The 21,162-nt window shown below is 39.6% G+C and overlaps 1 protein-coding gene across 17 annotated transcripts in view; it reads right to left on the bottom strand.

Moving 5' to 3' along the window:
* Bicd1 (BICD cargo adaptor 1) overlaps window positions 1-21,162 on the bottom strand; it is a 221,839-nt gene that overhangs the window by 137,099 nt on the left and 63,578 nt on the right. The window contains exon 1 of one of the 17 annotated variants that reach the window (XM_033763616.1): window positions 16,796-17,051. The exons of the other annotated variants lie outside the window; for them this stretch is intronic. The gene's annotated coding sequence lies outside the window, so the exon portion shown is untranslated. Of the gene's footprint in view, window positions 1-16,795; window positions 17,052-21,162 lie in introns of those variants that run through there. 17 annotated transcript variants of the gene reach the window in all.

Consider the following 21,162-nt stretch of genomic DNA (forward strand, 5'->3'; position numbering starts at 1 on the left):
CAATTTTTTTTGTTTTGGTTTTTTGAGACAGGGTCTCACTATGCAGTTGAGACTGATCTGGAACTCACTATGTAGCTCAGCCTGGTCTCTAACTCACAGCGATCCTCCTGCCTCAGCCTCCAGAGTGCTGGGATTACAGGCATGTACCACCACGCCCGGCCAGGATAGATTCTTTGGAAGTATTAAAAAGAATGGGAACAGGGCCAGGGATTCAGCTCAGGTCTTGAGTTCAACCCCTAGTACAAAAAAAAAAAAAAAATGAATGGGAATTGCAAAAAGAAAAAGAGATCCAAAACCAAAAACAAAGAAAAAAATTGAGATTGCTCATGATTTGTGATGAATAATAAAAAATTCCTGTGAGTGGTAAAGAACCTGACAAAGATGATCTTTTAAATTAGGTACAGTCTGGGGTGGGGATTTAGCTCAGTGGCATTGTGCATGCCTTGCAGGTGCAAGGTCCTGAGTTCAAACCGTGGTACAAAAAAAGGTTTTTTTAAATTAATTAATTAATTAATTAGGTACAGTCTTTACCTTGGATGTCTCTAATTGAGAAATTATCCCCCGGGTCAAGGGGAAGGGACTCTTAACCATGGCTTAGAGATTATGGGTGGAGTCTCTGTGTCCTCCTGGCAGAAGGTTCAGGTTGTAGAAGGAGAGGACTTTCAGTGGGTTGGTCACGCTGACCTAGGCTCTCTGGTACTCTTAGGTCCAAGTGCATAAAAGGGCAAAGAGATTGTCATCCAGCTAGAATGTATGCATGTAACATGTTCCTAACAACTGATTCACAAATAACCCAGAATTGAACAAATCATATTGAAAACCGCAAAGAGGATTCTGCAGGAATATAGATAATAGGAACTAATTTGACATATGTGTTTTGCTTTATTATTAAACCACAAAACATATCTTGTATGTGTAGAAAATTTAGGTATTCCAAATTATGAAAAATCAAGAAACCAAAAGTTGAAAGAGAATTTGACCATAATTCATCTACCTATTTTCAAAGTTTCAGCCAAAGAGTTCAATTACCTTCACTTTGCTTTACTGTGCTAAAGTCCTTTGCTGCTGTTTGAAGCAAATTCTCATTGGTCTTAAATAGGACAGAAAACAAACATCTTTATCTGACATCTTAATTGCAGTAAATTCCTAATCATCACACAAAGTAACAAGAAATCTTGGTAGCATGAAATCAAGTCAATAAATGTTTTCTTCTTGCTTCCAAGGCTCTGCCTTAGCTACCATCACAGATGATTTAACATTTTACAGTACCTAAAAATCTCAGCTTTCTTCAGCTGCCCCAACTGTGAGCATCAATATTCATATTTCACAGCAAAATGCTAAAAAAGTATGTAGAAATAGAAAAATATGAGAATTAAGAAGCATGAATTTTCCAACCCCCCGAACAAAGCTCTGTGGATAATATTCACCAAACCTCATGATAAATTCTAATAATACTTTTAATTTTCCTTGATTTCTAACCCTTTGATTTCTTCAAAACAATTTCTTTTTTCTTTTTTTGGTACCGGGGATTGAACTTGGGTCCTTGTGCTTGCAAGGCAGGCCACCGAACTGCTGAGCTAAATCCCCAGCCCTCTTCAAAACAATTTCTAAAACTTTTATGAAATGAAATACTATAAATCTCATTACATCAGTAACTTTTTATCATGCACTGTACCTGACAGTGAGACTGCAAAGAATTTCATCCATGGAAATGAATCATCTGCTCAGGATAGAAACTTGCATATAAGAAAAAAGTAGAAAACTACACACAAGCTGTGTATGGTGGCATGCACTGTAGTCCTAGCTATCAGAAGGCTGAAGAGAATTGTTTGAGCCCAGGAGTTTGAGACCAGCTTGGACAACACAACACCCCATCTCAACAAAAAGAAAAACAAAACAAACTACAACCTAATACAAAGTGTGATGGTTTGTGTCACAAGAAATTAACTTTTCCTCCTTCCCACAAAATCAAAAGGATGCATTCATATATTTAACACAACCTTTCTGAACTTGGTTTACAATAAGCAGTTTCCTGTTTGACACTCTTTAAATTCTCCATTTGAAGTGAAATCCTCTAAATTTAGGTAGGTCTAACAAGAATACCTTGCAGCTTTTCATTTTAGCTAACAAAGAGCACCTGCAACCCAAATCTGGGTAAACAGAACACATCTCAGGGCAGCTTCCACCAAAGTCCCACCAAACATAGCAGCAGATCCATTCATCCCTGAAATCTGCTGCACAAGGACTTCTAGATCAAGTTTAGCTTGTGCTGAACTAATGATATGCACATATTTACACCAGAATTAGAGAAGTCAGTGTTTTTTGTCTGTGAGAATTCTAAGTAAATTCCAATTATGAACAATGGTTCCTAAGAAACTCTAATTATGTTGCCAAAGTAAGTGAAGGAGACATTATATTTTCTTATAGAATCATTAGCTTAGCTGAATCTTTAGCTCACTGCTAAATTTCTGTGCAATTAGGATTTCTTTTTAAAAAAGGGTTTATTTTTTAATTTTTCTGATAGAAGTAGCCCAATTCAATGACACATAAAAAACCAGATTTGCAGGTTTTGGGGGTCAAAAGTGAATCATCAGATTGTTCATGCACGGATGATGAAGATAATAATGACTTTGATGTTGGCCTTGTAAGCCTAAATTTCTGTGACAGTGAAATGGAGCAAGATCAACTGATACCGACACAGGGAATGCAGAACTCCTTGATTCAGATGATGAAGAAAACATGTGAATCCACATTTAACTAGTTGAAATGTTGCAAAATGGTCATGCAACCAATGGAATGATCCAATGTTAGAACTAAGTCTGAAAATATAGTGAGGATCTTGGTAGAGGTGGAACCTATTGGACAGAATGCCAGCACTGCTATTCAGTGTTGGAAATTATAACAGATGAAATGCTACAAGATGCTGTGAAATACACAAAGGCTGAAAGTAAAACACTCTGTATGCACCAATAGCCATATTTTAAAAATGTGTTTATCATGACACCTCAGCAGCTGAACTGAAAATATTCATAGGTCTGCTGCACTTAGCAAAGATTTCTCATGGTAATTGCAGGAATGTAAAAGACTTATGGAAAAGTGATATGTCAAAATATGGCATACAAATTTATGCCCTTGTTCATGCTTTCAATTTAGAAATTTATCCTGGAACTCTGCCACAAGGTCCTCATTTGTGTAGTAATAAACCGAATGATGTGATGATAAACTCAAACTATCGGTATGTCACCTCAACAGAATGAAAGCCTGAGATGGAAACTTTCTACAACAAAACCAAAGGTGGAGTTTTTTTGTTTTGTTTTGTTTTTTTGTACCAGGGACTTGCAAGGCAGGCAGCAGAACCACTGAGCTTAATCTTAATCCCCAGAGGTGGAGTCGTTAATGAGTTGATACTGCTCAAAACACAAAGTGTTGGCCAATGGCTGTGTTTTACTTGATAATAAACATGAGTGGTATAAAAAGTCTGATGGTTTACAAAGAAAATAACATGCAAAGTAGATTTTTGTAGGGGATTTGGACAAGAACTTATAAGAGATCATTTACAGCAGAGAAAAAACAAAATGTTTCTTCCAGGGAACAAAAAAAATTGTGGAACACACGGTTGAGCTGACAGGTGAACAAGTAGGTGCAACATCACAAAGCCCTACTACAACAACAGGAAAACAAAAAGATGCCAACTGTGTCCTACAACAAAGGAAAACAAAGCATATGTGCTATCAGTGTAAGTGACACCTGTGTATGGAGCATGTAGTTTTCATGTGTGAAGACTGCCTTGGAATGTGACAGATGGAGCAAAGATTATTTCTATGGTAGACTTTTGTTTGTATTTACATTGTAGTTCACATAGGTTTTTATTTCTGATGTTATTGTTTAGGTTTTGTAAGCAAGTACACAGCTGAAGTGAAAATGCTGATGTCTATTTTAAGCACTCTACATATTTCATATTTTATTTCACTGATATTTTACGGCTAAGTACACATTGTACAATACAATAGGAAGCTCCTGACAAAACAGGAAGAGAAGAGAGGTGACAAGAATGGCCTTTCATGTAGAAAAGGAAAGCTAAGCACATGTGCTGTTACTGTAAGCGAGACACGTGCATGGAACATGCAGTAGTCATGTGAGGACTGCCATGGGTGGGACAATTAAGCAAAGTTATTTTGTTGCAGATTTCCATTAATATTTTCATTGTAGTTGATATAGGAACTTATTTCTGGGCAGGGGATTTAACTCAGTGGTACCACCACCTGCCTCACAAGTGCAAGGTCCTGAGTTTGATCCCTGGTACCAACAAAAGCCAAAACCAAACAAACAAAAACAAATATAGGAATTTATTTCTGATTATATCTTTCAGGTTTTGTAAGTACATAGCTGATAAGAAAATGCTGATGTTTATTCTAAATGCACAATACATACTAAGAATTTAATATTTATTTTATTGATATTTTATGTTTCTATTAACTCCACATTGTGCAAAATAAGAAGAACCCACTGATAAAACAGCAAGATCAGTGAGATATCAAGCATGTCCTACAAAAAGGCCAGGAAAGCAAAACACATGTGCTGTCGGTATAAGTGATACGTGTGTATGGAACATGCTACTGTCGTGTGAAGACTACTTTAGGTATGATATTGAGTAAAGCTTTTTTTGGGGGGTAGGGTGCTATTGGTATATTTTCATTGTAGTTTATACAGGAATTTGTTTTTGTTGTTGTTTTAGACTTTGTCCACCAAAAAAGTTGATGTTAAAAATGTTGATGCTTTTTTTAATGAACTCAATAAATATTACAAGTTCAATACATTATTTCTGATACTTTTCCTGTTAAGTACCCATTGTTTAATATAATAACCCTAATAAAATTAAAATTAATAATTCATCAATAGAAATATTCTAAATAACAAACATGGGTATGACAAGTTTCTGTGCCGTTATGACAAAATTTACATTATGCCCCTCAGGCTCTGCCATTTCATGAGAGCAGAGAATGAACAGGTCACAATCTGAGTCTGGGCTAGGGCTGCAATTAAGCAGAACTCTGCTTCTTTGCCTACAGTAGGGAAGCCTTCATATTAAATCCTCCTCAAGGCTGGGGGTGCAGCTCAGTGACAGAGCCCTTACCTAGCACGTGTAAGGCACTGTGTTTGAGCCTCAGCACCATAAAACAAAAGAAATAAATCCTCTTCAGTATCACTCCAAAGATATGGATTACTTCAGCCTAGTACACAGTCATCACATAACTTTTTAACAGACAGATATTTTCACTATGAAAAACATTTTCTTTATTCCCACAGTTTTAGCAAAGTTAGCATACTGGGAATCAAGACAGCAGAAATTCAGATTCCTTTAGTAGTCCACCTCTCACATCATTAGCTTTTAAGCACTGGACAGCACAAATAAGGAGAAAAACAACTGACCTCAAAATGTATTTTATCTCCTTTAAGAAGGGATCAATATTTTTCTGTCAGGTTCCACTTTAGCTAATATGGAGTCATAAATATAGCAATAACACAAAGTTTCTTTCTACTTTGTAATGTACACTTCATCTAGAAATTGATTTTATCATTTATTTAAAATGTAAGTATATGCTTAGAATTGTTCTGGTGGCAACAGCACCCAGACGCTGGTGTAATGGGTTTCTCCACAGAACCGCCTCATCACTGCAGGTGCGGCCTGCTGTTTGTACAGAGCCGGGCAGACAGCCTCACACGGAAACCTCAAGGCAAGGGCTCTTGGCTATGTGGAACGAGCCCTCCTGAGGGATATATTCCTGCAGGTCTATTTACATTTTAGTGGCCTGTAAGGATCCATGAAATACTCCATGTTCTTCCTTTGAAGTTAATATTTCACATTCTCAAAATGTGTTCTACCTTACACGGCAAAAAGAAGCTGCCCTCTGTTAAAAGTGGAGTGCTGCAGTAACTAAGGAACAGCTGATTTCCCTAAATCAACGACAACATCAGGCAGGAACCTCAGTCACAGCTGAGGCTGCTGGGTTGAGTGGCCCCCCCCAGAAATAATGCCTGACCTGTGGTGGCTAGGACAGCCAGGAGCATTAACAGGGTAACTCCCTACACCAGTATGGGACAGAGCTGCCATTTCATCTCCCCAGTCCACCCGCCAGGATTCTGTACAAATTTAGAGACTGCTCAGAAATGACAAGTAACCACCTGCCTGAGTTTTTGTTTTGTTTGGTTTTGGTTTGGGTTTTTGGAGACAGGGTCTCACTATGTAGTTGAGTCTGACCTGGAAATCACTATGTAGCCCAGGCTGGTCTCAAACTCCCAGTGATCCTCCTGCCTCAGCCTCCCAAGTGCTGGGATTACAGGCGTGAGCCACCACCCCCGGCTCTGAGTTTTTAATATTGATTGCTAAGTCACGATTCCTACACCTATGGTCCATTAGACACTCCATCACGAATCAAAGTCTAACCAAGTCAAATTCTAAATTTAATCGTGTAAACCAGAGACTAGTTTGCTGGTATAACAGACAGGTTGGTCCCCTTAAACCTTGGTCCTAGCCAGGTGTGGTGGCACATGCCTGCAATCCTAGTACTCTGGGAGACTGAAGCAGGAAGATCCCTAGTTTGAAACCAGAGTGAACAAGTTAGCAAATTTAGCAAAGACTTGTTTTTTTAAAAAGGAAATGAGAAAATGGCCATACTACCAAAACTGCTATATACATTCAATGCAATGCCAATTGAAATTCCAACACTATATTTCACAGAACTAGAGAAAAGAATTCAAAAATTCATTTGGAACCACAAGAGACCTAGAATAGCAAAAGCCATTATAGGCAACAGTCACATGGCACCAGGTGTAACAATTCCCAATTTGAAACTATACTACAAAGCCACTGTGATAAAAACAGCATGGTACTGGCAAAGAAATAGGCCTGAGGATCAATGGAACAGACTGGAAGACACAATAACAAATGCAGATGTCCTCAGCTACCTCATCTTCGACAAAGGAGCTCACCATCCTCAGTGGAGGAAAGATAGCCTCTTTAATAAATGGTATTGGAAAAACTGGATATCAACCTGCCACAGATTAAAATTAGACCCTTATCTTTCGCCATGCACTAAATTAAAATCCAAATGGATTAAAGATCTAAATATTAAAACAGAAACATTAAACTTGCTGGAAAGTAAGTTAGGCAGAACTCTGGAAGACATTGGTATAGGAAAAGACTTTATGAACAAATCCTCAGTAGCACGGGAACTAGCAGAAAGAATCAACAACTGGGATCTCATCTTACTAAAAAGCTTCTGTACTTCAAAAGAAACCATTAGCAGAACTAAGAGACAATCTACAATGTGGGAAAAAATTTTCACCAGCTGTACCTCAGACAAAGGACTATTATCAAGGATATATAAAGAACTCAAAACAATCAGTCCCCCCAAATATAAAGACCCGATCCAAAAATGGGCATCCGAAATGAACAGACATTTCTCATACAAAGAAGTGAAAGCAGCAAGAAAATATATGAAAAAATGTTCCACATCACTGGTCATTCGAGAGATGCAGATGAAAACAACACTGAGATTCCACCTCACCCCACAAAGAATGGCTGCTATCAAGAAATCACACAATAACAAATGTTGGCGGGGTTGTGGGGAGAAAGGAACCCTCCTCCATTGTTGGTGGGAGGGCAGACTAGTGCAACCACTATGGAAATCAATATGGAGATACCTCAAAGAGCTTGGACTGGAGGTTCCATTTGACCCAGCCATCCCTCTGTCGGGTATCTTTCCAAGAGAACTAAAAGAATCATATCACAGAGAAGTATGTGCGCCCATGTTTATAGCGGCACAGTTTGTAATAGCTAAATCTTGGAAACAACCTATTTGCCCATCCGTTGGAAACTGGATAAAGAAGTTGTGGTTTTTCTATAAAATGGAATATTACTCAGCCATAAAGAGCGAGAGAATAGATTCATTCATAGGAAAATGGATACATATTGAAGATATACTCCTAAGTGAAATAAATAAGTCCCACATGTGTAAATACCAAATAGTTTCCCTGGTGTGAATATTCTGCAACAATGCATAAGATTCTAATAAGATTACTGACATTTAGAAATGGGAGGAAAGGAGCTAAAGATGTAGGGAAGGTGTGATACGTAGGGGAAGAACAAAAAGGGAAAAGAAAAAAATGTGAGAGAATAAAAAGATGAAAATAAAGTGTTTGTAGATGGGGAGGGGAGAAGGGGGTGAAGGGAGGGCAGAGGTAAGGGGAAAAAATGAGAATCAAGACTTGCCATGTAAAGGTACATGATCCCAACAATGAATGTAACTGTACTGTATCCCTAAATGTACCAATAAACTCAATAAAAAAAAAAAAGGAAAAGAAAAAAAGGAGATAGAGATGTAACTCAGTACAAAGGCCCTGGGTTTGATCCTCAGTATCACAAACAAATAATAAAACCCTAGTCCTGCCCTCTTCTTGAAATTGTAACTTATGTCCCAGAATCAACTGTGCCCTTCTGTTCTGTTCATTCTATTCTGATTATTGCCATGTTCAGATGAAGTTCAGACCCTTTGGTGACTTCTGACCAAAGAGCAAGAACCAAAGAGACATCTCCATGCCCCTTGCCACCTTCACATGAAGGCAGAGTTCCTGGTTAATCTTTGCCCCTTCAGAAGGTCAAAGAGATTCAAGTTGCCTAAGGACACTGGCAATGTCAGCAGGCAACAAGGCAGTCTGGGCTTATAGGAAAATCTGTTACCCGCGTGAACAGGTGCAGAGGAAGAAACTGGCGGTGCCACTGTCCATGTGAGCAATCACCAAGCCAGGCTAAAATTGAACAAACACCACACCAACAAAGACCCTAGGCCAGAAAGCCAAGTCTTCACAAGAAGGAAAGGAAAATGGCAGATAGAAGGAGGAAACAGTTGAAAAGACCCAGGATACACAATTTTCATTAAACACTGCTAAAATAAAACACTTTAGAAGCCAGCATGATCGGACCAGGAGTTGCACCAGACCAGCACCACACATGGAAGACAAGGAGAGTAGAATTTGCCCAGGACCTTCTCCTTTACACACCGGGCCCTAGTCTTTCCCATAAGGCGTCTGTGCAGCTGTGACCTGCTGACACTACTAATCAGAATGACTCTGGGTGACACAGACTGAGGAAGGGATTCTTACCCAATCAGTCTACCATCTAATTAAAGATGTGCCCAAATCTCATGAAATTACTCCTGAGAAAAGTATAATTTAAGGAGCACAACTGTAGGTGTTCTGTTGATTCATTCTTCTAGAAATAACTTTTCTTCTACTTAAGGTTAAAAAACAAAAAAGCCCATAATCACATAATCATATTAGAACAAAATAATAATAAAGGTCATACCCTATACTTTTGCAAGCTGAATTTGCAATGAGTATGCATTTGAAACAAATACATATCAACTTATCAATAGCCGCAAATAATTTCATTAAGCTAATCTATGTTGGTTCAAAACACATCATTATAAAGTTTTGGCAATAAACATTACAAAAATAGTTGTACTGTTAAAATAATCTAACTTCAGGGCTGGGGATTTAGCTCAGTGGCACCATGCCTGCCTCCCAAGCACAAGGTCCCGAGTTCAATCCTCTGTACCACAGAAAAATTAAAAAATTTAAGTTTACATATAAATATGTTTTATTTGTCTTTGCTTCCTTTTTCTTGTTGTTTTGCTTTGGTACCAGGGATCGAACTCGGGAACTTGCGCTTTCAAGGCAGACGGCAGCACCACTGAGCTAAATCGCCAGCCCCTTTGCTTCCTTTCTTTAAAAAGTCAACTACTTCTAGCTCTCCTTATCCATCTCCACTCCTCTAGTCACCAAACTAAGGTTTAGAATGCACAGTCTTTCAAATATTTTCCTTTGCCTGCAAGATATTTTTATACACATTACTGGTTTGTGTTACAAAATTTCGATTATCGTGTGTATATCTGGAACACATGCTTATTTCACTAAAAAAGTAAAAAATCTTAAAATCCCAGAAATATTTCAATAGAAATAGATCAATAGGTAAAGATTTAACTAATTCTTTTTTTCCATTAAGTTTACTGGTACATTTTAGGTAAACAATACAGTTAAAGTCATCGCTGGGATCTTATACCTTTACATGACTATCCTGGTTCTTAGACTCAAGACTTGGTTTCCTTTTCTCAAAATTTTTTCTTTTCCCTTCTTACCTTTCCCCTACTTCTTTTGAAAGCACATATAACATGGATTTTATCCAATCACTAATCTTCAGGTTTTTTTAAGTTCTTGTCATTATGCAAAATGATCTTTGTATTTATACAGCTGAATCTCAGTAATTTTATTTCTTTAGGGGTAGCTTCTAAGATATGGGTTTGAAGATCTAATGATTACATGAAATATTAGTATTAAAATATTTGCCAGATAGCTTTCCCCAAAGGTTATGATAATTCAAATTCCTTCCAATGAGTGTGCTTTTTCTTAATTCTCAGTACAGGAAATCATTTTTCTTTTTGCTAATCTCCTGAGGAAAAAGTGGTATATGAATACAACCTTAATACACATTTTTCTGATTAACTAAGGCTGAGCACCTTTCCATATTTATTGATCAGTTAAATTTCCTCTTCTGTGAAATCCTATTCTTTGTCAGATTTATTTCAGGAATGTAAAAGTTCATTTTCAAGAAATCCATAAACCTAATTTATAATATCAACAAATAAAAAGCCAACGTGGTGGCACACGCCTGTAATCTCAGCACTCGGGAGGCTGAGGCAGGAGGATCGCTCTGAGTTCAAGACCAGCCTGGGCTATATAGTGTGTTCAGGTCAGTCTCCTTACACAGTGAGACCCTGTCTCAAAAAAACCAACCAACCAAACAAACAACAAAAGAAAATTGGGCCAGGATTTAGCTCAATGATTCCGCCGACTGCCTCACAAAAAAAACCACAACCAAACAAACAACAAAAGAAAATTGGGCCAGGATTTAGCTCAATGATTCCGCCGACTGCCTCACAAGTGCAAGGCCCAGAGTTTGATTCCCGGTACCAAAAAAATATGTAAATAAATAAATAAAACAAAAGAAAATTAATTCCCACAATATGTTTGGTAAAATTCAGCAGCTAAGTAAAATATGGAAAAGTTTGTTAAATTACTTAAACATGACAAAGACTACCAAAAGCAAACATCAAACTAAATGATACAAAAATCATTTCTATTGAAATCAGAAACAAGAATGGTAATTATCTCCATCATTATTGAGGTATTATTATATGTTTTAGAAGATCTATACAAAAAAAGATCTATAAAAAAATAAAAATCAGTAACAATAAAATGAAATACAGGATTATATGTACCATAATTGTATAATGATGCAGAAAATCTAGACATGATGTTTCAAAAATGTAATTCTAACATAATTTTGTAAGGTGTTATAATACCACATGAAAATCAGTAGGTAACTCACAGACAACCCCCTCATACCCGAGCAGTGACACTCTTGGGTATGTACTTGGGTAGAAAACTAAAATCGTGTTCACAAAAAGACTAGTGGAACATTAAACAGCACCCCTATTCCTAATAAACATACGCCGAAAATGACTCACACGCCCATCAGTGGGAGTATGTGTGAGTACCCTGTGCCACATTCACACCCTGGTGTGCGCTAGAAGGAGCAGGGATCCCAGATAAACACGGTAACACCAAAGAATCTCCAAAAGTGGGCACCACGTAATCGAAGCCAACACACGAGCGTACACCTGTATGATTTGGATTACACAAAATTCCAGGGTAAACCAAACTCACTTGTATAATCCTATATTTAGTAAATGTCTGGAATAGGCAAATCTACTGAAACAAAAAGTAAATTAATGGTTACCTGGGGCTAAGAGTGCAGGTGGCAGTATGAATTAACATCAACGGGCAGGAAGGGCCTCCTCAGGAGGATGAAATGCTCTGTATCTGATTTGGAGTTATGGCTAAACCACCAAATTATAGTGTCCAGTTGTGTACTTGAAATGGGTGATTTTTATACTGTACAAGATATGCTTTAGTAAAGTTGTTTTTTAAACAGGTAAGTAAAAAACTGAAGGGCCTTTCCAATTTATTTGCACAGGTCATCTAAGTATGCTAAAAGCTCAGTGTCAGGTGCATAAGGAAAAAAGGAAGGGAAGGGAAAATGGAGAAGATTAATGAATTTCACCTCATACTCTTTAGGACATCCATGTAACCATCTATCTATCAATACTTGATGTGTTGGGATGCTGGGGATAAAATAGCACGCACAGTGAACATGATCTGTCTCATGCTTACATTTGAACAAGGAAGCACACCCCAAAAGGTCGCCTAAAAATGCTCACAAGTAATACGTGCTTTAAAATAAAGATTAGGACAAAAAACAGTTTTTCTCTATAATAACTGTGTAAAAAGAGAAAAGTTTTCTTTCCCGTTAAGTTTATTGGTACATTTTAGGTAAACAATGCAGTTCCATTCATCATTAGGATCTTGTACCTTTACGTGATGTATCTTGGTTCTTATTTTTTACCCCATTCCCCTGCCCTCCCTTCACCCCCTCCTCCCTTCCCCATTTACAAAGACTTTGTTTCCATGTTTTTCCTTTTCTCGTATTTTTTCTTTTCCCTTCTTTCCTTCTCCTACCCCTTCCACTTCCCCTACTTCTTTGGCCCTTTTCTTCCTATTACACAATATCAATTATACATTTTTATCTATATTTACACTTTTAGTGTTCACACCAGGGAAACTATTCAGTATTTACACGTGTGTCCTATTTATTTCACTTGAGTATCGCCTCAATGTGCATCCACTTAGCTATAAATGTCTCTAGTTCCTCGTTCTTTATGGCTGAGTAGTACTCCATTTTATACACACACACACACACACACACACACACACACACACACACTCTTCTTTATCCAGTCTCCAGTTGATGGGCAACTGGGCTGTTTCCACATTTTAGCTGTTACAAACTGTGCTGCTATAAACATGGGTGCATGTATATCACTGTGGTATGATTCTTTTAGTTCTTCTGGGAAGATACCCAGCAGAGAAATAGCTGGGTCAAATGGGATTTCCAATCCTAGTTGTTTAAAGTATCTCCATATTGATTTCCACAGAGGTTGCACCAGTCTGCACTCCCACCAACAATGGAGAAGGGTTCCTTTCTCCCCACACTCCAGTAAGCATTTCTTATTGGTTGATTTCTTAATAGCAGCCATTCTTTCTGGGGTGATGTGGAATCTCAGTGTTGTTTTAATCTGCATCGCTCAAATGACCAGTGATGTTGAACATTTTTTCATATGTTCATTTGCTGCTTTTACTTCTTTGTCTGAGAAATGTCTGTTCCTTTCAGATGCCTGTTTTTGAACTGGGTCTTTGTATTAGGGGGGGTCTGATTTTTTTTTTTTTTTTTTTAGTTCTTTACATATTCTAGGTAGTAGTCCTTTGTCTGAGGAGTAGCTGGTAAAAATGTTTTCCCAAAATGTAGGTTATCTCTTAACTCTGTTGGTGATTTCTCTTGCAGGACAGAAGTTTTTTAATAAGATGAGATCCCACTTTTTCATTCTTTGTGCTAGTTCCCATACTATATAAAGTTTTTTCCTATGCTAATGTCTCAAGACTTCCACCTAAGTTATATTACAGAAAGTTTAGTGCTTCTATTTTAATATTTACATCTTTAATTCACTTCAGTTTTAGTTTAGTGCATGGTAAAAGATAAGAGTCTAGTTTTAATCTTTGGCAGGTTGAAATCCAGTTTCTCCAAAACCATTTATTAAAGAGACTATCTTTCCTCCAGTGAGGATGGTTGTTTCCTTTGTCAAGGATGAGGTAGCTGAGTATGGCTGGTATTGTTTTTGCATCTTCTAATCTATTCCTCTGATCCTCAGGTCTGTTTCTTTGCCAGTACCGTGCTGTTTTTAGCACAGTGGCTTTGAAGCACAGTTTCAAGTTGGGGATTGTAACACTCCTTGAAATGTCTCTGTTGCCTAGAATGGCTTTTGCTATTCTATGTCTGAATTTTTGAATTGTTTTCTCTAGTTCTGTGAAATATACTGTTGGGATTTCAATAGGGATTGCATTGAATCTGTATAACAGTTTTTTAAGTATAACTATTTTCACTATATTGGTTCTTCCAACCCAGTAACAGGGGATGTCTTCCCATTTTCTTATGTCCTCTTCAATCTCTTTCTTCAGAGTACTGTAGTTTTCAATGTAGAAGTCTTTTGCTTACTTTGTTAGGTTGATTTGTAGATGTTTCATATTTTTTTGGGTGCTATTATGAAAGGGATTGTTTCCCTAATTTCAAAGAAAGAGAAAATTTTAAACTTCACTGACAAAAAAAACCTATTAAATATTTAGGCAAGTACACATCCTAAATAAAGAACACTATAAAACTTGTATTTTTTTTTCACAAAAGTAAAAGAACATTTGAATAATCGGAACTATATTCCATGCCTGTGAATCAGAAGATTTCATTCTAGTTAGACTTTTAAGGACGTTTTGGACCTAAATTATTTGTAATTTCATATACTAAAAAAGAAAAATATGGAAAAAATGAAGAAAATTATCTGTAAAACAAGAAAAATGAAAATTCTTTACTACTGTATTTTAAAATTTAAATTAAAGACAAATGCTTCCAAATGCGCTAATACTAGATGATAAATAAGTCAGTGGAGCAAAAGAGAAAAATCTGGGAAAAGATATGAATACAGTCAGAGAGGGCAGCTCATTTCATAGGGCAGGGCAGTTCATTGGTTATCCAACTGGAAGAATATAAATAAAGAATAATTCCAGTAAATTAAACTTTAACTGAAAAATGTAATTTAAAAATTCAGATGTTTAAGAATATTTATATTGCCGGGTGTGGTGGCACATGCTTATAATCCCAGCTCTTGGGAGGCTGAGGCAGAAGGATGCTGTGAGTTCAAGACCAGCCTGGACTACATAGTGAGACCCTGTCTCCAAAAAGCCAAAAAAACAAACAAAATAGTACTGCTGGGCATGGTAGTGCACACCTGTAATAATCCCAGCACTCGGGAGGCTGAGGCAGGAGGGTGGATGTGAGTTCGAGACCAGCCTGGTCTACACAGTGAGTTCCAGGTCAGTCTCAACTACATAGTGAGACCCTGTCTCAAAAAAAAAAATAAATAAATAAATAAATAAATAAATAAATAAATAAATAAATAAATAAATAAAAGAATATTTATATCACCCAGAATCTAATACACCTTTTGGTATAATACAGAAAATAAAGAAACCAAAAGGTCAAAAAGATATCACTGACAGCGTAGACATTACATTTTTGTGAGAACAAAGATACATTTTTTAAAAACTGTTCAAAAGGGAAAGCTATTTTTTAAGACAAAGTAATATTATTCATAATAGACAAAGAACTCCTCTGAATTCATGAGGAAAACAATGAACTAGCCAACAGAAAAAATGTGATGATACATTTTTATTTCTGCCATAAACAAGATTAAAATATGTTCACGATCATTATGTGAAAGCTGCGTTAGAATTCTGTGGGAAGTAGCAGATTGGTTTATGATTTGTTTTGTCTTTTGTTTAAGCTGAAAACGGTTTCTGGAAACCTTGGTAAGAGTCTGTTTATGGAATAAGCAATTCCTTAAGAATTCATATTCATTTATTGAATCCATTATTTACTGCAAGTAAATCTGCAAAAAATAACATGTTTTTCATAGGAAGTATGATATATACCTCTAGCAACTGTATATGGTCACATAATTTTTCAGAGAGGAAAACAAAAGTAAAGTCCATGACTAATAATTTTTAAAAGGCAGAAGGGAAACAGGTTTGGAGTGAAGGAATGCTGTCTCTGGCTGTTCCGTCTTTGAGCTAGTATAATTGTAAGAGAAGATACAAGCTCAAAAAGTTCCAAGTAGCTGAGCATGACTCTAACGGTTACTTTTTCTTTCTTTTTTGGAGAACACTCACCAGAATGATGGTGTGAATCAAAGTTTTCATTCGCAGCTTAGAGTGAAGTGGACAGAAAGCTCTCGTTGGCCTCAGCTGTGAGATCATAGCCAGCCATTCAGGCGCACAGGGATCGCTCTGAGTCCAAGGGGGAGCTGAGATCTGCATGTCACCCAGTGGTGGTGATCACTCATCTGCATGCCCAGAGCAGGGCCCCAGCCAGTCAGCTGGGAGCTGAGGTGGGTGGAGATCTCAAGCACTTTACAGTGGTACCTTGGTTCACAAACTTATTTCGTTCTGTGATTCTGTGTAAACCAAATTGTTTGTGAAGTGAATCAAATTTCCCCATAAGGTTCAATGTAAATAAGGTTAATCCATTCTGTATTTGATTTATTTATTTATTTTTTAGGTACTGGGGATCGAACTCGGGCCCTTGCGCTTGTGAGGCAGGTGGCAGAACCACTGAGCCAAGTTCCCAGCAGGTTAATCCATTCTGACCCCAATGAATATGATTTCAAATCAATTTTGGTTGCAAACCCAATCAAATTTTTCCATTAGGTTCAATGCAAATGAGATTAATTCATTCTGAACTATATGTATTTTTTATAAAACAGAGTACTACACAGCCATAAAAAATGAGAAATCAGACATGTATAGCTAAATGGATGCACAGTGAGGTGATACTCTTGAGTGAAACAAATAGGACACACATGTGTAAATACCAAATAGTTTCTCTAGTGTGAGAAACTGAAAGTGTAAATAAGGACTAAAAGTTATAACAGACAATATATGTATTTTTTAATCACAAAAATATGAAACCAAGTACAGTACAGCACAGCACAGCATGAAGAGAGAGAACACTAACCTTGCTTGAAGCATCATCTGGCTTGGAGGACAGGAAGGTGGGTGGGGAGGAGGTTATTGTTTGGAGGGAGAGTCCCCTCCATAAGGACAGCGGGGAGATCTCCTTCAGGGGTTTCCTCTCTTCTTTGTCTCTTAGCTGTAGGATTAATTTTGACAAAAAAATCTGTCAAAATAATGTCGCTTATTTTTTCTCCTCCAGAAATGAGAGACCACGTTATCATTCATCAGATTCAACACTCTGTTCATTACAGTTATGCCGGGGTGGTGCTTCTCAACGAAATCCTGACACTCATTCCGTTTTCCATAGTGCATTTTACCACATCCCCGCTGAGCTCCTCTCTGTCGTCCTCTTCCTCGGTGGATGCTCCTCAACAAGAGCCTTCTGCTACCCTCTCTGGACTTGAGCAAGTTCTTCTGTCCTCAGCTCCTCTTTAGGGTCCTCAACAAGCTCCTCTGTGTCTGCACCACAGACATCCGGACCCGTACTCCTGCCCGTGGACACAATCTCCTCCGCTGCCTGTGCCTCGGGCCCTTCAAAGTCACGTCCAGTGACCCATTTTGGCCACAGTTCTCCCCTGGCTAAGTCTCGGGTCCGGCACATGGCACCTTCCCAGGCTTTGTCTGTGCGGTTGATGCAGTGGGGGACACTGAAATGTTTCTTCCAGAACTCTCTCGGAGTCAAGGGCATCTCGACGGAGGCATGAAAACACCAGGGGAAGAGCGCCTTTGTGCACAGCTCCTTGAAGTTGAAGGTCACTTGCTGGTCCACAGGCTGCAGAAGAGGGGTCGTGTTGGGGAGGAGCTTGACTCAGTGGCCTCATCTTCCAAGGCTGGAGGCTGAGCTGTGCTTCGTCCGTCAGAAGGAGGCACCTTTCAGGCAGTTGTTAGAAAGGTATTTCTTAACAGTGGGTGTGATCACCATGTGCGGCCATCCCTTGATCAACGGCCTTGTCATTCAAGCTTTCACAGCGGCCCTGCACACGACAGGCAGTCTGGCCTTCTTCTCCTTCTGTTCCTTGGATGCTGAGGGGTCTAGAAACGGGACCAGCAGTGGCTTTCTCTTCAGATGAGTGCTTGGCTTCCCACACAGCTAAAGGGTCACTCTGTCCTTCATGGGCTTGTGCCCTGGCGGTGCCTTTTCATCCTGTGTGATCTGCTTCCAGAAGAGTCCTGATTCACTACAGCTGAGCACTTGCTGGGCGATGCACCCTTCTGCCTTCATGAATTCCAGAAATCCTTTCCTGTAGGCTTCTGCAGCAGCCTTGTCAGAACTGGGAGCCTCACCGTGTCCTGTCCCACAGTGGCTGCCACTTCTCTTGATGAAACCACTCCCTACTGGTTTTACATTCATCTCTTGTTACACCTGGAGAGGGGTTTTCTTGCCGTAAATCACTGTGCAGTTTCCTGGCTTTTCCACGGATCACAGCTTCACCACTGCCACCACCTGCCAGCCACACTTACTCGGCCACACTAACACAAGTTTTTCCAGCTCTTGCAGCACTTGTGTCCTCTGCTTGGTTAATCTCATTACTCCTTGGCCCCATCAGCTCCTTTGACGGTGTCTTTATTCTTCAGAGTAGTCGAGACTGTCAGCTTCACCATCTTGTATTCCGAGGCCAGGTCACTCGCATGAATACTGTGCACACACTTTGCTAGTTTCCTTCTTCAATTCAATGGTTATTTTCTCCAAAACCTTCTTTTTACCCTTTTGCTCTGTACTTTATTACCTTCATTGCCACTCTGCGCTTTCTTTTCATCACCACGCTGGCTCTGCACTCTCTTCGGAGCCATGCTGGATTGAATAATGCTGTACAGTACTGTGTGTGCTAAAAAGCACACAAAAAAGCTTCCCAGCAAGTGTGCATAGGTCTGTCTGCAACCCCGATCTGACTAGAGGAAGCTGCATTCATGTTCATTACCCATTCAGAGTTCGTGAACAGAAGTAAAATTCTGATGAAAGCGTCTGTTCATGAAACGAGGAATTACTGTTTATTGTTAGTGGGTTATGCTATCAATCTGGCAATGCTGCTTAACAAGTGAACAATGCCTGCTTAAAGTTAAGAAACAGAGTGAAGGATGGCTTGGCTTTAGGCACTGGAGGGGATGGAGATTAAGACAACAGCTGCTGAGAATGGAAGCAAATCAAGAGCAATAACCTGTGTGTCTTACTAAGCAGTGGATACCCAATTCTGCAACTGTGGCTGGCCCCCAGTATGCACAGAGGAAAGAGTGAATGTCCCATTGAACCCCCATCAGCATCCCCTGAAAGCAGTACCAACCATTCAGAAGAGCCCAAGGGCCGGGGATTTAGCTCAATGGTTCCGCCACCTGCCTCTCATGTGCAAGGACCCAAGTTCGAACCCCGGTACCAGAAGAGCACAGGGGAGGGGACATGTCAGACCTCATGGTATTTCATCACACCTTTACAGGATCTAATGTTGAGGAAGGACCAATGGCAGGTAGGAAGTGGAAGACAAGATGAATTCTACCTGATCTATTTAAGCCTGCAAAACAAAGCTCTGGGCTCTGTCCTCTTGTGCCCTTTGCCAGGCAATTGTTATAATCTGAGATTCAAGCATGACTTCTAGGGATAAGGGGCAAGGCGGCTTCCTTGCAAGACTCTTAAGATTTGTGGGTGAAGGAACCTTGTCTTTTATCTCTGTACAGCCAGAACAGCCACTCCTCTCCCAGGAGCCTCAGCAGCTGGGGACCCATCATACATGCCTCACTAGCCACTAACTCTGCCTCTGGATGACTGATCACTCTAGACCACCCTACCACGTAGGGGTAGAGCAAAGCCAGCCAGCACCCTGTCACAAGGACAAGCGACTGTCCACGGAACAAAGCAGGGACAAGGGCCGGGAAAACCTGTCTTGCTGTCTGGCACTCAATTTCAGTAGTTTCAGTGATATTAAAATACAAACACACAAACCACACTGACTCACAGAGCGTCCCAGTTGCCCTCCCAGTCACGGCAAGACTGTGGCCTAGGCCGCACAGCGCGTGCCAGGTGGATGTGAACAAAGGCTGCCCTGCCTCGGGGACAGAGGGGACACAGAGTAGCCAAAGCCTATGCAGACCGGAAGTCACCAAGGAAAGAGAAGCAGTGAAGTCTTGCTGCGCACATCACACTACTTGGGGAGCCTCATTTACAATACGATGATGATATTTAAAAAACAACACCGTGGTGGGGTGGTGCCATGCTGTGGAGAAGAGGGCAGTGCCTTAGCCGCATGGCTCGTGGCTCACACAAGGTCACCAGTAGCCTCAGGGCTGCGGTGTGTGACTCCCCCAAGAAAGGGTGCCCCAGAGAGAGCTGTACATCTGACAGCAGTCTGACCTAGCGGACGCCTGTGTGATTCTCAGTCTTAAAAAGGAGAATTTGCATCATTTTGCTGTCCTCAGAATGAATCTGAGCTGGCTGTGGTGGCACACGCCTGCAGTCCCAGTCGAGTGGGAGGTTGCGGCAGCAGGATCCCAAATTCGAGCCCATCCTGGACACCTTGATGCGTTAGTGAAGCCCTATTCATAATAAAAGATAAAAAAGCAATGGAGATAGAGCTCGGTGGTGGAGTGCCTTCTAGGTTCAATCTCTCGTATTTAAAAATAGTAACGATAATAAATGAGACCTTGCCTGCTATAAACGCAGATCCACCAACCGTCTAAAATTCTGCAACCTTTGCGGGGTAAGGACCTACAGGAAAGTGGGTGAACAATACTCCTGTTGGTGGTGCAGAACCAGATCTCTTCATGTAAGTAATGTCTAGGCTCTGTCCCAAGAAGGTTTTGTTCAGACGTGAGTTAGACATCTCTTAGTGACTTTATTTATATCCTACCTCTTTCCAAAGAGCATCCGAGGCAGATCACAAAGAAGAATTAACATAATAAAACAGAATATATAATAAAATGGAAATGGTAAAAAGAGGAGGAAGTAGAAAAATAAATATTCTAATCCTGAAAATCAACAGTATTTCTCAGCTCAGAATTTCAGGATATCTAAGAACAAGGTGGAAATGAAAAGGTATTTAATTTACATTATCAAAGAAAGTGAATTCTGTTCATTCTCCAGTCAAATAAGGTTCTTCTGAGTACTAAGCTCAGAGATAGGTTTCAAGTGAGGAGCACATGTTCAAAGGACCCAAATTTTATGGTTGCACAGCAAGGGTCTATCCTTACGTGAGCTTTCAGTTGGCTTTGAAACCAATTTGGTGAAGGTGTTCCTTTGGGAAGGTAAGGCAATACCGGGAAGCTCTTCCAATGAAAGCTGTCCAATAACCTTGTGACCCAGGGACAACACGGCATTTGCAAGGGTCCAAAGTGGAGCTCAGTGGCAGGGTGTGCATTCACCTTGGCAAAGGCCCTGGGTCC

This window comes from Fukomys damarensis, unplaced genomic scaffold (genome assembly GCF_012274545.1).
Source record: "Fukomys damarensis isolate Sample0158 unplaced genomic scaffold, DMR_v1.0_HiC HiC_scaffold_15, whole genome shotgun sequence".
Taxonomy (NCBI): Eukaryota; Metazoa; Chordata; class Mammalia; order Rodentia; family Bathyergidae; genus Fukomys; species Fukomys damarensis.